The sequence below is a fragment of the Leptinotarsa decemlineata genome, unplaced genomic scaffold (genome assembly GCF_025532065.1).
Source record: "Leptinotarsa decemlineata unplaced genomic scaffold, Ldec_3_MD MMD2_tig00026354_RagTag_RagTag, whole genome shotgun sequence".
Lineage (NCBI taxonomy): Eukaryota > Metazoa > Arthropoda > Insecta > Coleoptera > Chrysomelidae > Leptinotarsa > Leptinotarsa decemlineata.
In genome coordinates this window covers 3,271,479-3,287,898 of record NW_027412702.1, presented here as the reverse complement: position 1 = coordinate 3,287,898, position 16,420 = coordinate 3,271,479, and the positions used below count along the sequence as shown (strand labels likewise).

At 34.8% G+C, this 16,420-nt stretch overlaps 1 protein-coding gene across 6 annotated transcripts in view; it reads right to left on the bottom strand.

The window, feature by feature from the left end:
• LOC111503476 (Eph receptor tyrosine kinase) overlaps positions 1-16,420 on the bottom strand; it is a 448,678-nt gene that overhangs the window by 304,556 nt on the left and 127,702 nt on the right. The window lies entirely within an intron of this gene.

The window sequence follows — 16,420 nt, the reverse complement described above, 5'->3', positions numbered from 1 at the left end:
CAGTCATATACCTAAGAGTATAAAAAACATATTTAAAATGCATTCAGGCACCATAGTCACTCAATAAAAAATTCATCCACTGTATAGTAACATTTACTGGTACATCAGTATTATTATAATTTACCAAAAATCACAATCCACTGTATCTATGCAGGGTAATTGTGAATTTTCAGGCATTGATGTTGTACATCAAAGTTACAAATTATCTATAAACGACCAAGGTGGTCCTAGTCTTTATCGATAGATGTCTATTCCTGACCGTTTCATTTCAAATTGTTCGAATGTGCGTTTTTGTGGTAAATACCTTGAGCTAGCATGAAAACATTTGGTTTCTCTTTGCCGTCCTGATACAAACACAGTGAATTGTTCAAAAGCCCTAGGGTTCTTTACTAGAATGTGTCGTACAAATAACAAGTTTTAGATAAGTTCGTTATTTATGGTTATATTAAACAGCAATGTTGACTGATGGATAATCATTCATAGACTGTGATTCACTGAGAATCACCACCACACCAAAGTCCTTGCTCTTCTTGCATTTGTTTATTCTTTATTGAAGTAGTTCACGTAACATTATATGTGCATATTTGCATTGAAAACGAGCTGTCTAGAATGAAAGTGATGTGAGTAAAAAAATTGCAAATCTGAGTAGGTATATACTTTTATACAAATCTTTAAAAATTCATACAACACTGACTTTGAACCTTAGTATAATTCAAAATACAGAAAACCCGGTTTCAAAACAAATAACCTAGATTTTTTTAACTGATTGTTTCAGAAAAACGTCTATTGCTCAAAGCATTTTCATTCCAGCCAGCTCATTCATTTCTAAACTGTCCTGGATTTTCTATATATTCACAAATTTTAAGCATGTGCTCCACAATCCTGGAATTTGTATACGTCGACGTATTGCGCGATACCTTAGGTGAGATTCTACATTAGCAAAATAGGTTTTCATTTCTCAAAAAAAAGATGATTTAATGTAGTGCTAAAGATATCTTTTGTAGCAAGATGTTCAGAATTTTCAATATCTTAATCTTCCCAGCATTATATATTTTTGAAACATTACAATACAAAGCGCTCCCACTATTATCAGTAACATAATTTTCATCTGCCTGATAGAAATGAGGTGATTTTGATTTTAACATCCCACGCAAAAGTGGGTTCCTATATTATATAAATTTCATGTTACGACACCACATTTGCATGTCTGTCCATTTGTAATCATTTGTATAGGGTTTCCTAGCAACTTTTCCGCCGATGCTAATAAGTACGATTAGGTTCATTAATGCACTTTTCAATTCTATAAATATTCCTTCAGTTACCACTTTCTGTGTTTATTATGACAGATTTTGTATAATGTAAATGACTCATTAACAGGGAAAAATATCGTATTTAAAATGTATATGACAAAAAAATGTATAATGAATCGACCTTATGAAAAACATAAGAAACAAATTATGATCACTAATGATATATTTATTGAATAGTGATAATAGAATATAATAAACGAAGTAAGTTGAACTTCAAAATATACCTCTTACGATCCGAAGAGACGCCACTGGATGGAACAGTCGCTGGTCTATAATTTAGATTTAGGTGCCTATCGAATATCGAGACGCTTCTCGGAGAGCCTCTTGATCACTCTGGACCCTATTTTTATACTTATAATAGCTGTGATTAGATAATTATTTTCCAATTTTCGTAAATTGAACAAATTAGTGTCTATAAATTTCAACGACTTCTTGCTGGTGCTTTCTTTAACCAACATTACGGTCACCAAGCGGGCCTCAATTTCGATTGGGTGGTATTTTGCGGTCATATTTCACATCAGGTATGCATGAAGTATTTTCTAAAAGAAACGCAAGACACAGCTTTATAATAATTTGCTAACACTGCCAGACAGGATATTAAAAAGTGTGGGGTAGATAAGAGCGTTTAAATATAAACATAAAATTGGAATTTGGATAAAGGAAATTGGGTTTGCATGAACCACCTGGCAATGAGGTAAAAAAGAACACAAGAAAGAACATTGTGTTCCAGCTAGCGGTGAACAAAGTTATTTTTTTTCGCGTGCCTTACTATCTCATATAATCAATATTTAGAAATCACCTTTGAAAATACCCACTCAGAAAAACACTAATATTGATTTAATTATATACATTTCATATTCCTGAAAGAAAATGTTTTTATACACAGTATAATCACAAATTTCGTAAAAAAGAGTTGTTCTGTGCATAATCCATCCTAAACATTCATATTTTTCTGAATTTGACAACCAAAATGTTTACATTTTTATTGTCATAGTGAAGAAGAAATTAATTAATACAAATCATGAAATTATGAAACAACAAAAATTATTTGGCCCTACGGGATGACTTCATTGATTCCAGTGGCGCATTTGCTTTTTCAGCTGCAGGAAAAACCTGCAGCACCACATCATCTGAAGATATTGATCTGCTAATGTCCTCTCTTTCATAAAATAAAATATAGAGTGTCTCCAGAGGCTCCAATAAATTCAAGATATCGCCAGAACACTTAGTGACACGACTATCGTCAAACTTAAACCAGTCCGTTTCGTCTTTGACCAGATTCAACGCCAGAACCACAGGGAACACTGATTGCATTGTGGTCTGCTAGTTTGAAGTGTTCATCTATTTCGAACCTTCGTAAGAGTTTGGTGGTTCCGTCAGAGGTTGAGTTATGTTTGAAGATCATCAGTGTTATTATTAGATTGACTGGTGCATCAGCTATACTTGTTTTCTTATAATAGTCAGTTAATTTGGTGGCATGTTTGGCAATAGTGTTGATCATAACCCGTTGAAAGTTCCATTTTCAGATGATTTAACAATAAGCTTTGCAGGGACTGGATATCAGTCATATTGGGAAGCGCTACAACAAGTGAGGATTTTTCCAGCAAAATATCTACAAACACAAGACGAGATAGACTGTACGGAACTATTCAATCCAGAGCGAGGGGTATTCAACAAGAACCCCAAGAATTCGGAACGATCCTCTTGTTGTCCTAACGAGTATCTATTTGACTTCAAAGACTCCAGGAAATCATTTGGTTGGAAAGATGATACATTCTTACAAAACTGCAATTGCATGAACAATTGTTTGAGTTTGGTAATAAGTAGGAAACATTCTCGTTCTCGTTCATCGTTAAAACCTCATTCTTGGAATTCTTCGTCATGAACAACACTTGTAAAATGCTATTCCTATAGCAAGTGTTTCCTAAATTATCTAATCCAATTTTCTTCGCAAGATTTTCAGGACAACTGTCTAGTGATTCGAAAGGAAGAATATATTTCACAGAATCTGCATCAGAACCATTTCTCAAGCTGCAATCGATTCTTCAAAGTGATGAAGGGTTTCGTAGAGGGATCGATTCGGCTCCTGCTTCATGAAGTACTTCCACTGTTATGTCAAACATCTAATCTCAACACGAGTACTTTTGCATTACACTATTTCAATTTCAAAATTGTATGCATAAGGATTGGATGGAAAATAAGTCATTGAGTTCCAAACAGAATGATTTCAAAATACTGAGAGAATATACGAGAAAGATCAAATTATTTGTGATAACTATCAGAGCTGTACTCATAATTTTGACAGCTCAACTGGAGGCATTTTCATGAATTCACCAGAAATGTATTGCAGACAAGGATAACCAGAAGATGGGAGACACAGGAGGAATTGACTCGCTAGAACAAACTGGTAAAAATAAAGATGAAAACCAATCCGAGGCTCAATACAGAGAAAGAGGAAGATAAAGAGAATATACGAAAAATCTCCCAAAGTATATTACCCTTCGTTCAGGCTATCAAATATACTGTTGATAAAGAGTCAAAAACAAGAGAGTGAAGTTTGAGGCTTTTGATGAGAGATTTTCATTATTTATCTTACTGTGATTTAAATACATATTATCTGTTTCAATTCCTTTAAAAACATTTGTTTAATAAAATGAGAAAGAAAAAGTGATTTATACGAAATCTATTGGTGGTAAAGAGGCATTATTTGAGTGAAAACTTTTTGATTTTCTACTTCTCCATCTTCATACAAACAATGTGGGAAACTTTGGAAGAGAGAAAACAAGAACATCATAATGTGTAGATCATGCATAGAATTTACAAACTGGAAGAAAAGCCCCCTTCAAAACAACTACTTTCACATGAACATTGATGTTTATTCAGCTTCTTCTTCAAACATTCGTTAAAAAATGAGGCAGATATCATCAATAAAAACCCTAAACACAATAATATATGTTTCGTAAAAGACACCTGTCTCATCATCTCATCAGCACTGTTTTCGAAAGTTTCTTACATTTTTGTATGAATATAAAGAAACAGAAAATCGAAAAGCTTTTTCTTCTAAAACTTTTACTCCAAAAAATATACCCATTTTAATTCAAAGAGGAGTAATTGTTTCAGACAAATTCTTTTTAACGGTTTATATCCCAAACAAATATATATGGATAATCAACAAGCTTTTCAAACGAGTTATCAAAACAAATTACTCTCGAAAATCATTTTCATTAACTGAAAATAACTTCGAAAATAATTTACTTCAAATAGTTTTGAATCCAGTTTCGCTCTATTTTTCTTTCAATCTCTCCCCCAAAATCATCTAGGTCATCCCCGCCCTTATCAGTATTCTACGTGAGATTCGCAAGCTTCAAAGAAAAATATTCGCTACGTGTTTCCGAATTCTCTCCTCCGAAAGAGGCTTAATAATTCTTGAACTTGTGCAACTTTCACTGAAAACACACCATCCATCAAAAACTAATTTCCCATCGAGCAGTGTACAGAACAAATACAATAAATCTTTCGCCAACTTATATTTGTGTTGTGGAGCATTCAGAGAATGTTGTACCATGCCACCGAGTCATTCTCGAGACATAACTTATAAAAACGGGCGTCTTTAACGACTCAATAATATTTTACTCGGAAAATTTACAGCATCACCTGCGATAATAATTAAAAGCGAGAAAGACCTCTAGTACGTGGTGGTCCACTTGGTCCTTCACTCGCGCTTTATGAGACTTTTTAGCAGATAAAAATACAAAGACGTTCGACACCAATTGGTACGGGACTTTGACCGTATGAGGAGGTGTTAGAGAAAGGCAAATATTTCTGAAACATTTTAAAAATAATAAAGTTTTGAGGGGTACGTAGGTTTTGTAGAAGCTTAGTAGAATACAAAAAAATAACTAAGGTAAAAAGTAGGACAGCTTCCGTTTCCCGAAATTTTTTTTTGAAAAAGCCTTTGCGCTCCATTTACTTTCTAGCAACCACACTGAAACAATAATATACAGTGCAATCATTGAATATCCCCCCCTTTCATTTTTTGAACTGGTCGACTAAAAAAATTGAAATTAGGGATAATAAAATTAATGCATGAATACTTTATTTTGAAGTGAAATTGGCAGATTAAACTTTCAAAATGGCGACTGGGCGCCATCTGGGAAAAAATTAAATGGAAAGGGAAGTCAGCAACCTAAATGTATAGTGTGTAATTCTATTTTAGGTGTTGAACATTTGTTAACCCAATGTGTTCTATATCATAATGATATACTCGATTTCAATTTTACCCGTTCACTCAAAGATATATTAGGAGAAAATTGTAATACTGACAATCTCTTAGCTTTTCTCAAACACATTAATATGTTACACGAAATATAGCACTAGCATAATATGTATCACTGAACCTACGCTAATAACCCTATGTGGTTGAAGCGTCTTTTTTTACTAAAAAAAGGGGGAGTCTTGTGATACATCATTTTGAAGCTTATGACGAATACTTCACAACCCTAGAATATGAAGTCAATATCTTCGCCTACCACAAAATAACGGAACATTTAATAATTTCCTGAAGAGAAACACATTAATATCGATATTTTTAGAACTTTTCTTTTTTATCTGCCATATGGCAATGCCAACAACCCGATAACGTTTGTTGAGTTATTATTTGTTTATAAAAACGACAAAAAATGTCAGTATGACATTGAACATCATTGTTCAGTTAGAATATTCTCATTTAGTTTTCGGTTTACTAGTAGAAAGGTACCACGTCACCAATCTCTAAAATGGTCGATTCTCGTCCATTGGAAGAAAAAATTGAAGCGATTTTTATTTACGATGCGACGCGTAACTTTCAAGAGACCGAAAGAATTTTCAATGAACGTTTTCCGCATCGTTCTATCTGTAGAAAATATTTGAGGGAACTTATATCCAAATTCACAACTACCGGTAGTGTACATAACAAAAAGCCTCCAGGTCATCCGTCCATTCCGGAAGAACAGCAGGTGCAAATAATTGGTGAGATAATAGTAAATCCTAAACAGTCTACTTATTCCGTCACAAATGTTTGTGAGGTGTCTCCTTCTACTGTGTGGAGACTTTTGAAGAGGAATAGGTATCATCCATACAAAATTAAAATGGCTCATGAAACTTTATGGAAAGGGAGATATGAGGTGAGCGCCAATAGTGACTTTCGACATGATTTCCGTGTACTCCATGGAAAAATTTGTATGTGGTTTAGAGCGAACAGCGGTGAAACCCTTTTGTAAGCTGCGTTACATTGATGATACATTCGTCGTGTGGCAGCACGGTGGAGACAATCTCAACATATTTCTCTCATATCTGAACTTCCTTAACCACCAGATAAAGCAAAAAAGGGGGTTAATTAAAACTTCAGTTGAGAGCCTGACGCATATGTGTACCTCAAAATCCCCCTGAGGAACTCAATGCCTTCTAGAGGAGTGGTTATAGCGAAGCTGAATTCGAACAATTAGTATGATCAAGGAAAAAGAATGTTAGAGCAACTCCAAAAGAAGCTGGCAAAGGAAACGGTGTTCCAGTCCTAGTTATTACGTGGAATGTAACAGACCAAACTGGGAAGATTCTGGAATCGGTATCCAAGCCAACGAAAACCATCAGAGAGTGGTAGAAGGTGTGTTGAAGAACCCAAAGGAACTTTAACAATACCAGGGTACACCGGATCCCTCCCTTGTGACTGTGGATCGATCTGCATTTGAACTACGAAGTATACACAAGCTAAATTGTCGCCTGGGTCAGTTAGACAAATTAGCACTAGCGAAACGTGCTACTGCCCAAAACTATGTAGGGAGGCGATAGAAATTCAAAATCACCAAAACAATTTCAATCTGAAACTCAAGGGAGTTAATATCAATAATGTCCTGACTATTTGTTTGAAGGTGATTGACAATGTTTCATGATGAATTTCACTGGTTCGGACTTCCATTCGGACTTCCAGTGAATTTCATCAATGTCTGACTAACTGCAAATTACACTCGTTAAATAGGTCGGTAGCCGGAAGGTTCGACGTGGGTGCTTTGTTTGCTCTCTAAATCGACCGATGTGTGAGTCGGTGGTTCAAGCCGCAGGCTTGAGACCTCTCATCACAGTCGATGGAATCATAGCAAACACTCCGAATTTTTTTTTGCTGAATTCAACCTTCAACTATATCTGTGCATAGATGCCCATAAAAGTCTATCCCACAAACGATTTAATGGGAAAGAGAACCGCCTTCCAAGAGAAAGAGTGTATTTATTGCAAAAATGCCCTGATAGTCGGCATAAGTCTGATAAGAGGCCTGACTTCAGGTATCATAAGAAATATAATTAACGAAGAAAATGCTATCAAAGCCCTTCGATTTTCTTTCGATGTGATCATAAAAAAATAGTTCACAAATGTGAATGTAAAAAAACTTAGTTACGGACCATCGAGGGGAATATAATTTTAAACTTCTCACAATCCAACAACAAAACTCAAAAGGAAATTGCTTTCTAAAAGTATTTTCAGTTTTGATAAATGATAGTGCTCAACCAACTGAAACAATTACCGTAGCCAACATTATCTATTTAGGTAAGATATTTTAGAAAACATGAATTAAATTTGTATATTTTAACCGATATCCTGTAGTTTAAGGTCACAGAAAAAATAAAACCTGCTGACTTCTGAAGTTATAAACGACAAAAATCATGTTTTGATAGTATATTATGAAATCAGCTTATAATGCAGGATATTACTGCACGAGTAATTTTCAGCAAACGCTAATTTCAAGAATCTGCTGCTTTGCCAGTTCAATTATTTGGTAAATAAACAATGCCGCGCTATTTGTAAATAGTACTCTCAAGACAGGAATATGTGCGACGAAATTCTGAAAGAAGCTGAATAAGCTAGCAGTAGCTTTCAGAAAATTTCGAAAGAAATAAAATATGCACCTGAATAGAATAAATGATATTTTTAGTAGAAATTAGTATTCAGGAAAATTTTTTAGACTTAATACCTCTTCATAATACTACTACCACTTCTTCATCTTCAATACAAACTTTTCACAAGAATGTGTAGATCATACACAGTAGTTTCTTTCAGATATAAACTAGAAGAAAAAGTCAATCCGAAACAACCACTTTCAAACATATCAACTTTGAATAACTGATTTGGCTGCCTTTTTATGACACTGATCTGTAACTTTATTATTAATCTACTTTGAATTTTTTTAAACTAGACAGAGCCATAGAGCTTTTATATTAAGTTTCTAGCGAGGTTATTAGGGATATCGATTTTATATTTCAGTGATATGGTGAAATACCTGATTTGACTTTTATTCTAAATTATATCCATATTCAGCTGGAAACTCATTGTCGAGAGAAACATTTGGGTGCAACATTTATTCTCCATTATCGAGTTCCACAGTATATAAATCTCTATATTGATAAATCATTTCAGTTTGGTGAAATATAGAGGTGATTGTGCAGACTCATTTTAACTGAGGCACTCGACAAAATGGAATTAAAGTCAGTAACTTAATAGAGAAAATGATCGAATGATATATTACACCTACAATATATCACTCTGTGAAAAATATACGCTTGAAGGTTAACAGAAGAAACAGAATAATAAGAACAGAGGAAGATTCAATTTACATAAAAACTGGTTCAAAAAATATTTATAGAAACGAAAAAAATCTAAAACGATAGAATGGCATAATATCCAATATAGAAATATATTTCCCAAATGAAAGTATTCATAGAAAAATATGACCTTTGAATGAACATAGCATACCAGGGAATAAAATTTCGCTGAAAAGTTCTGAAAGAAAGTTGTAGAATTGTCAAATATCATATTAAATATAAACAACTCTATTCTTCTTCGATAGAGTTTGGGCCTTTTTTGCAGTACTCATGGTTTTAGATAACGAAAATCAACAGAAGCTGGCATGCACCATTTAACATAAAAAAAAACAATTTATACTTCTAGCAGGTTTCAACCCTTTTGAGGCACTACCAAATTAAATACAAATGAATACATAATTTAAAGCACAAAAGGAAGTGGTTCCAATACACAGCCTTGTGTAACTCCGTATGTTCTGACGAACAAAGTAGTCCACCACCAGTAACACCATTCAACATGGCACTCTGATAATTCAGAATGTCAATAGCTTTGCTGAGTTTTGAGTTACTTTTTGTAGTAAGAGAAAAACTTATTGACAAAATGTGTCAGTCAACAAAAATAATAACTTCCATGAATCACTGAATAGCCCAAGGGGCCCGGATGTAAGTTTGACATGGTTAAGTTAGCTTAGGTTCAAAGTGGACCTCCACCGCAACCCACAAGGGTTTATTGTGGCTCACACCTATTCACACTCGACCAAATAAACCCAGCTTCTCAACGAAGCCGATTAGTTTGTATGGTGAGTGGTCTTTTGGATCAGATGGTAAGAGTACGGCTCCGCCGAACTCTAAAAAACCTGTTTCGGTTCCCAGCGGGGCAGGCACAAACTATGTGCTCTGCTGTTTCATCATTTTCCAAACAGAGGCGACACACACTGTCTTCCGACACTCCGAGTCTCTGTATATGATAACCTGTAAGAAGACCTGTCAGACATCGTAGTTCATCCCTACTGTAGTCCAACTGTTTTCCATCCAGGTGTTCAGTCTTAGTTTGGCCTAAAGCGATGCCAATGACAGTTTCTGGTTCGATGAAGCTGCTTGCAGCACCCTCTTTTGCAAGGGAGTCAGCAGTCTCCTGGCCAGTATGGCCAGGAATCCAGACCAGAGACAATCTGTTAACTCTTCCTATCGAGGAGAGTCGTTTTTGGCAATTTGCTATCAATTTAGACGTTGCTCGGTGGTAGCCAATTCAATAGCATAAATTTCCGCTTGAAATACAGTCGCATAGGTTCCTAGGCAGGTTGATATATCTGTCCTGGGACTGAAAACACCTGCACCAGAACTGGAAGGTGTTTTTGATCCATCTGCGTTTGACACGGTACTCACTTACTGAAGATGAGAAAAAATCTGACTTTTTACCAGATGATCTTCTGACTATGATATATCATTATGAAGTGCAGTGTATGATATTTAATAACTAATGATTACATATTTCTGATCACTTACTCTGAACACCATTTTGATTGAGAAATCGATAAACTCTGAAAATGTCCCCCTAGATATCATCAAAATGAAGTATTATTCCGCTTTCATACAATTTCTTATTTTTATCTCAGAAAGCCATTTTTGAAGTTCACCTTTGTGATTTCAAAACACCGAATTTTTCTTTATCAGATTACTTGAAAATACCATTAGGGTCAATGGTGTAGTAGCTAAATTGTAATTTTGGTTTTGAATTAGTTATGAGATTTTTATCAATAGCGTAGTTGGGAATCTGCTCTTTCACGGCCATTTCTAGTACCTTCAGTAGAGTATATATAATACTCATATGACGTAAATCACACAATTCGGTGGAATAATTAGATTTTGCTACGGAGATAATTCTGGACTATTTACATATCTACAAATTGGACTGAAAGAGATACTATTTGGAACGTAACTCAAAAAGCTAAGCCTAATGTGAGAAACACCACAAGTGTTTCTAGAATGTTTCCCCACAATAACCTAAAAGTCACTAAATAACTGGAATTGAACTATAAAGTTTTGCTAAATTCAGAAAACCTCTCAAATTTCTAACTTCCCCGCTACTGTAATCCGATGAGTTACTAGTTCAAGTCGTAGAAAGTTCGGTGTATTCAAAAGACACCTAACTCGTAAATAGACAGGAAATGGAAGGTCGAACTGACGGCTGGGTGACTTCAGGGACAATAATTGATTTATTAACAGACAAATATGTTGTATTTGTGCGCCGTTGACTTCCTCTTCTTGTCACGGGAACTATTTAAGGGGACTGACTACGGGAAATGCTCCTTGTTCGGCAGCAAGTGTGGAAAGATTGCTGGGAATTCGGATGAAACTCAACTAAAGTGACAGAGACGACACGAATATTGTTAGAGAAATGCTCAGGTGTGGGGAACTAATTGAGTTATTCTTGTCTACACTTCCAAGTTCAGAATCCAATATTAACAGTCAAAGCAATTTCCTTTAAGTAATAAGTAGTTATATGAAAAGAAATTCAAAGTATTCTGTAGAATATTCTCAACAATTTTGAAGTTTCAAAATATGCATCTTTGTTCTGTCCCATCAATGACATCATGACATGAATGAACTTTGACACTGATATCCGGCATCTCACGACTATCATAATAAAAAAGACTTCTGACGTCTGGTATAAAAGGATCTAAGAAAGTTGTGTATAATTTTTTATCTGATTCTTAATGATCTATAATTTTTCACAGTTTGAAAAAATTGGTGGTTAATTCTGTTAACTATTTTTAATTGTGGAAAATTTAGAACACGACGACTGATTTGGTGTTGTTTTTGTGAGTGAGTGTAGCAAACGATTCGCACATAAACTTTTGGATGTGGACTCGGGAAGTAAGCTAGTGAAAACGTGTGGAGAGCGTTATGAATAGTGTGATCAGGCGAGGCGAACGGAAGTTGAAAGGGAAGTATAAATAAAAACGTGACAAGAGCGTTATGAAAAGTGGGCGACGCGAACGGAAGAGGTATAAGCTAGTGAAGATAGAAAGAGAGAGAGTTGCGGTTCGCAAGAGAGAAAGAGAGTTGGAGCACACATTTAAGGTCGAGAAGGCTCTGAAGAATTAGAAAAAACTATCATATGTTGTCACTTATTTTAGCAGGATATTTCAGTGTTAATTTTGCGTCCGTAGATGGACAACTCTTGATAAACTTTGTACAATATCAATTAGAACTAAGTACAAATGAATAATAACCGAAATGAGACTACCACTAGAGATAGAACAACAATCGATGCAGTTTTCTCTAGATATATTTCTGATTTTCATTCGACAACATATTTCCCATACCATAAGCCCGTTGTCTCGGTCTTACAATCAACCACTGTAATTAGTGATGTATCCGATAATGAAAATAATAAATAAAAATAAAAAATATATTCATAAACGTTAATTTATACCAATAAAAACCCATAATAAATTTAAATGTTTGTAGAAAATTAATATATGTAAGTATATGTATATTCATAATATATATATATACATACATGTAGATGGAGCTAAATGAGTTTTACTTCAGTCGTGTGGTCTGAAGCACACTAGATTTTCATCAATTAATTGGTTTTATTTAGCTTGCCTTGATTGTTTATTTGTTTGGGTCAATTTAGTAATTAAAGTTTGACCCTCTTCCTGTTGACAAATTTATCTGATATTTTGATACACATACTTGGTTTTGATGACAATACAATTTAATGAATTCTGTATCATTGTGAATCCAAGATAGCCGCAGCTACAAAATGGCGGATTACATATTGTTTCACACCTCCATATGGGTATCAAATGACAGGGCTTGACTAGTACGGCCGCAGGTACAAAATGACGGATTATATAGTTTTTCACAACTACCTCAATATGAAATCTTGAAAAAAAAAAGCAGAATGATCAATTCTCACATAATCATGTTTGGAAGTTCAGAATTTTCGTGACACTGTTTCGAAATTCCAGTATACCCAGTCAAACAGCTCACTCATTTCGAAAGAATTCAGCTGTAATAATTGATACTTAAATAGTCATTTACTGTCCGTTATTTCGGTTTCCATATATTTAATGTTTTGACATTCCTGCTAGGTAATTAATAAAATTTGAATGTCTTTGTAATAGTAGGTAGATTTAAAAACCATATATGACGTTTAGTAATCTTGAGGTCAGTTTCAGCGTTACATAAATCAGTTCCGCTACAGGGGAATTATTTTAAAGTTTCATATTTACAAAATGAAGGCATAGTCATTTTACACTCATTTAACAACTTCCATATATTCGTTTTTCTAAGAATAAATCAATCATCGCTAAAAATCGATTTTAACCATATATTATATCCATAGAAGTAATATATCATGAGTTCTGAACTCGATCCACAAATGTCGTGGAAAACATTATTTGGTGATTTACTTTTTCTGGAAAATACAAGTTTTTTGTACACGGTGGATCATTATAATGCAATTTGGCCAAACCGCCGAACAAAAGGTACCCGCATGTATAATTACTGATAGGGAGAATTATTAAAGGAAGTGCACATTGTAATTTCAACGAAGATTATAGTTTGTGGGAGTGCCATTCTTGAAGAAACGAATGTCTTTGTGGCTGCTAAATAGATTTTAATAATTATACCATACGAAATCAGAGCAAATCGACAACTATTGTTAGGAAACGACTTGTTGAATCTTTTTGTCATCAAGCAGTTTACCTGGTCGGTACATAGAGAAACGTAGTTTTTATTTACACCTATAGAAGTTGACGAATGTGTTCTTAGATGATGTATGAAGTTAACTATTTATTGAGTGAAGCAACGACCAAACTGTCAAAATAAATATGAAATTCTCATACTTGATGGATCACCTCATATACAGTGCATTTCAGTTAAAACGAGTAATCCTGAATGAGGCATCTGAAATGAGACTGTAAAAAATCGTCAAACATGTCAATATTAGTGTTTAGAGTGAAATCAAACCGTTATCACAACAACCTTCATTTATAAAATTTCAAATGGAAATGATAATCGTGTGACACCATATTTGTAACCAACCCTGTAACATTTTTGACATTACAATGATAAGCAATATCTGAAAATATAAACTTGAAAGTGAAACTAAACACAAAGAATTTGCTTTAGCAAATGTTCAAAATGAGCACCATTTACTTCCAATGGTATGAACGAGCTTCTGTTTCCTTCCTTACATTCTAAATAATATCAAGTATTGGTAGTCTACAGTACCTGGTAATTTCTTCCCATAAATTTACCGCGTTTCATAGATTTTTTACTCCAACCATTCGCATACAGAATAGTCAAGTGGGATCAAATTGGCGGAACCGGGTGGTCTTTCTGTAGAACATCTCCCGGGACCTCTCCTTCGAATGCATCGATCCGAAAATTTCGAGTTCTGCACTGGAACTACGCAATGAGGGAGGTCCCCATCTTGTTGAAAAATTACCCCATGTCACAATGATTTGACGGCGCTGTTAATGCTTGACATAACTTGATTATTCAGCAAATAATATCCTTCACTATTTGAGTAAGTATGTTTGCTTTCAAAAAGAATGGTCCTATAATATATAAGTGCACTATTTCAGTAAGTATGTTTGCTTTCAAAAAGAATGGTCCTATAATGTGTTTACTCATAATTCCTATCCAAGCATTTAGTTTAAAAGGATATTTGACTCATTTGTAATATCATCTTCGTTCAATTCATATATCATTTTCAATTTGTGTTGTAGATTTTTTGTCGATGGAGAAATCTAAAACGTTTGTACGACTCAGTGAAGCTTAGACAACTTAGTCAAAGACTGCGCATCTTCATGAAGGCAACGTTGCCTAGAACTGAAATAGTTATGCCTTCGTTATTAACTATGTTTGATCACTACTGAGATGGCATATATTTCTGCCCGGGTGATTCTCACTGAAAACACGAGCAGTGGTCGAGCAGTTTTATGTTCGTAGTGCAAACCTACAATTTCAATCAAGTCCTAAATGTATAAATCAGTTTTCACAAAACAGAAGATATACAAAATAGTGTAACTAATTAACGAATTAACTGTCTCAAACGAATTCATTTCTAACAATATTTCACTAATCACAAACTAATTTATATTCAACACTTAGCAACTAACGCTTAATTTATCTCCACTATTTGAATTCCTTGTTTAACAGCTCGATTCGCTTTCTGAACTCAACTGCTCTCTTGGGTCGAGAAGCCGGCCTTATATATCGGTAACGATCATTCTAGAATTCTGTAGTCGTTTCGGTACTCAACTAGAGTTTTATCGGCGGTTGCCGACTGCATTCCTTTTGCGATGATGTCATGTGTTTGTTCGCTGGCCGTTATATCGGCCAGGGGCGGCTTCAGATTCGTTACAATAGTAATCCAGTTCAAACAGAGCAAAAAAATCTATGAATGAAAATGAGGTGACATTACCATTTCAGAATAATTTTGACATTAATAACTTTAGTAGTAAGTATATAGATGATGAAATTTAGTAATTGAATAGAACTGGCCGATACTTGACGAAAATCCATATCAAAACTGATTAGATGAAACTCAGGACCATATTATGGACTCAAAGAAGAAATTTTACACCATGAGTTATTATTCTTGAGTGAGTCTTCCGTCAATCCTCGATTGTCAAAGATAAACGAAGCTTCCCAAAGCGGTCAGTTAGTTGCAAGCCTTTACAATGTTCATCTTTGATATTCGAGGATATTCCATCCCATAGATAGCGTCTACTTTCAGGCTTGTCCTTTTCAAGACAGTTAAGTGGTTTAGCATAGCACCAATGATGAAACAGCTCGATCTGATATGGTATCACAAGAACATCTAGTTGCCTTGCAGTGAAAGCTGGAGTGGAAGGCAGAAGATGAATATCTTGCAGCGGTCGATGTTGAAGCTTGGCTTTGCAGCTAACCGCCTCGGGGACCCCCTACATCTTCGATATTTGAGGATTAGATTGACTCTTTTGTTTGTTTCATATATGGCGTCTCCATAAGGAGCGTTATCATCTTCTCTTTCAGGTTTGTCCTTTTCAGAACAGTTAAATGGTTCAGCCGAGAACTACTGATGAAATCTTGGTGAGTCGAAACAGCGCTTCCTGGCGTTGAATCACAAGTACCTACATGAAGGAAAAAAAAAGTTTTAAGTTTCTCAATTAAGTTATAAAAATATAACTTGAAAAATTACTCAAAATTTCAAAATATTTACCACGAATTTTGAAAGCTATTTGATTATATATATTTAATGTTGATCAAACGTATACAAATTGGCGATGTAATAAATAAATACAAAACAGCATTCACTGTCCCCGAGCTTCGAACACATTTTTCGGAAATTTATTAGCGAACGGTAGTCTGGAATTTCACCCAAACTTCGTCCACATAATGAAAAGAATCTCTGGCATTCGTTCACCTTTATCCTGAAAATCGAATAGCAGACATTTTAGGTCGACAGAGAAAATAATTCTTGCACAGAATTCCTTC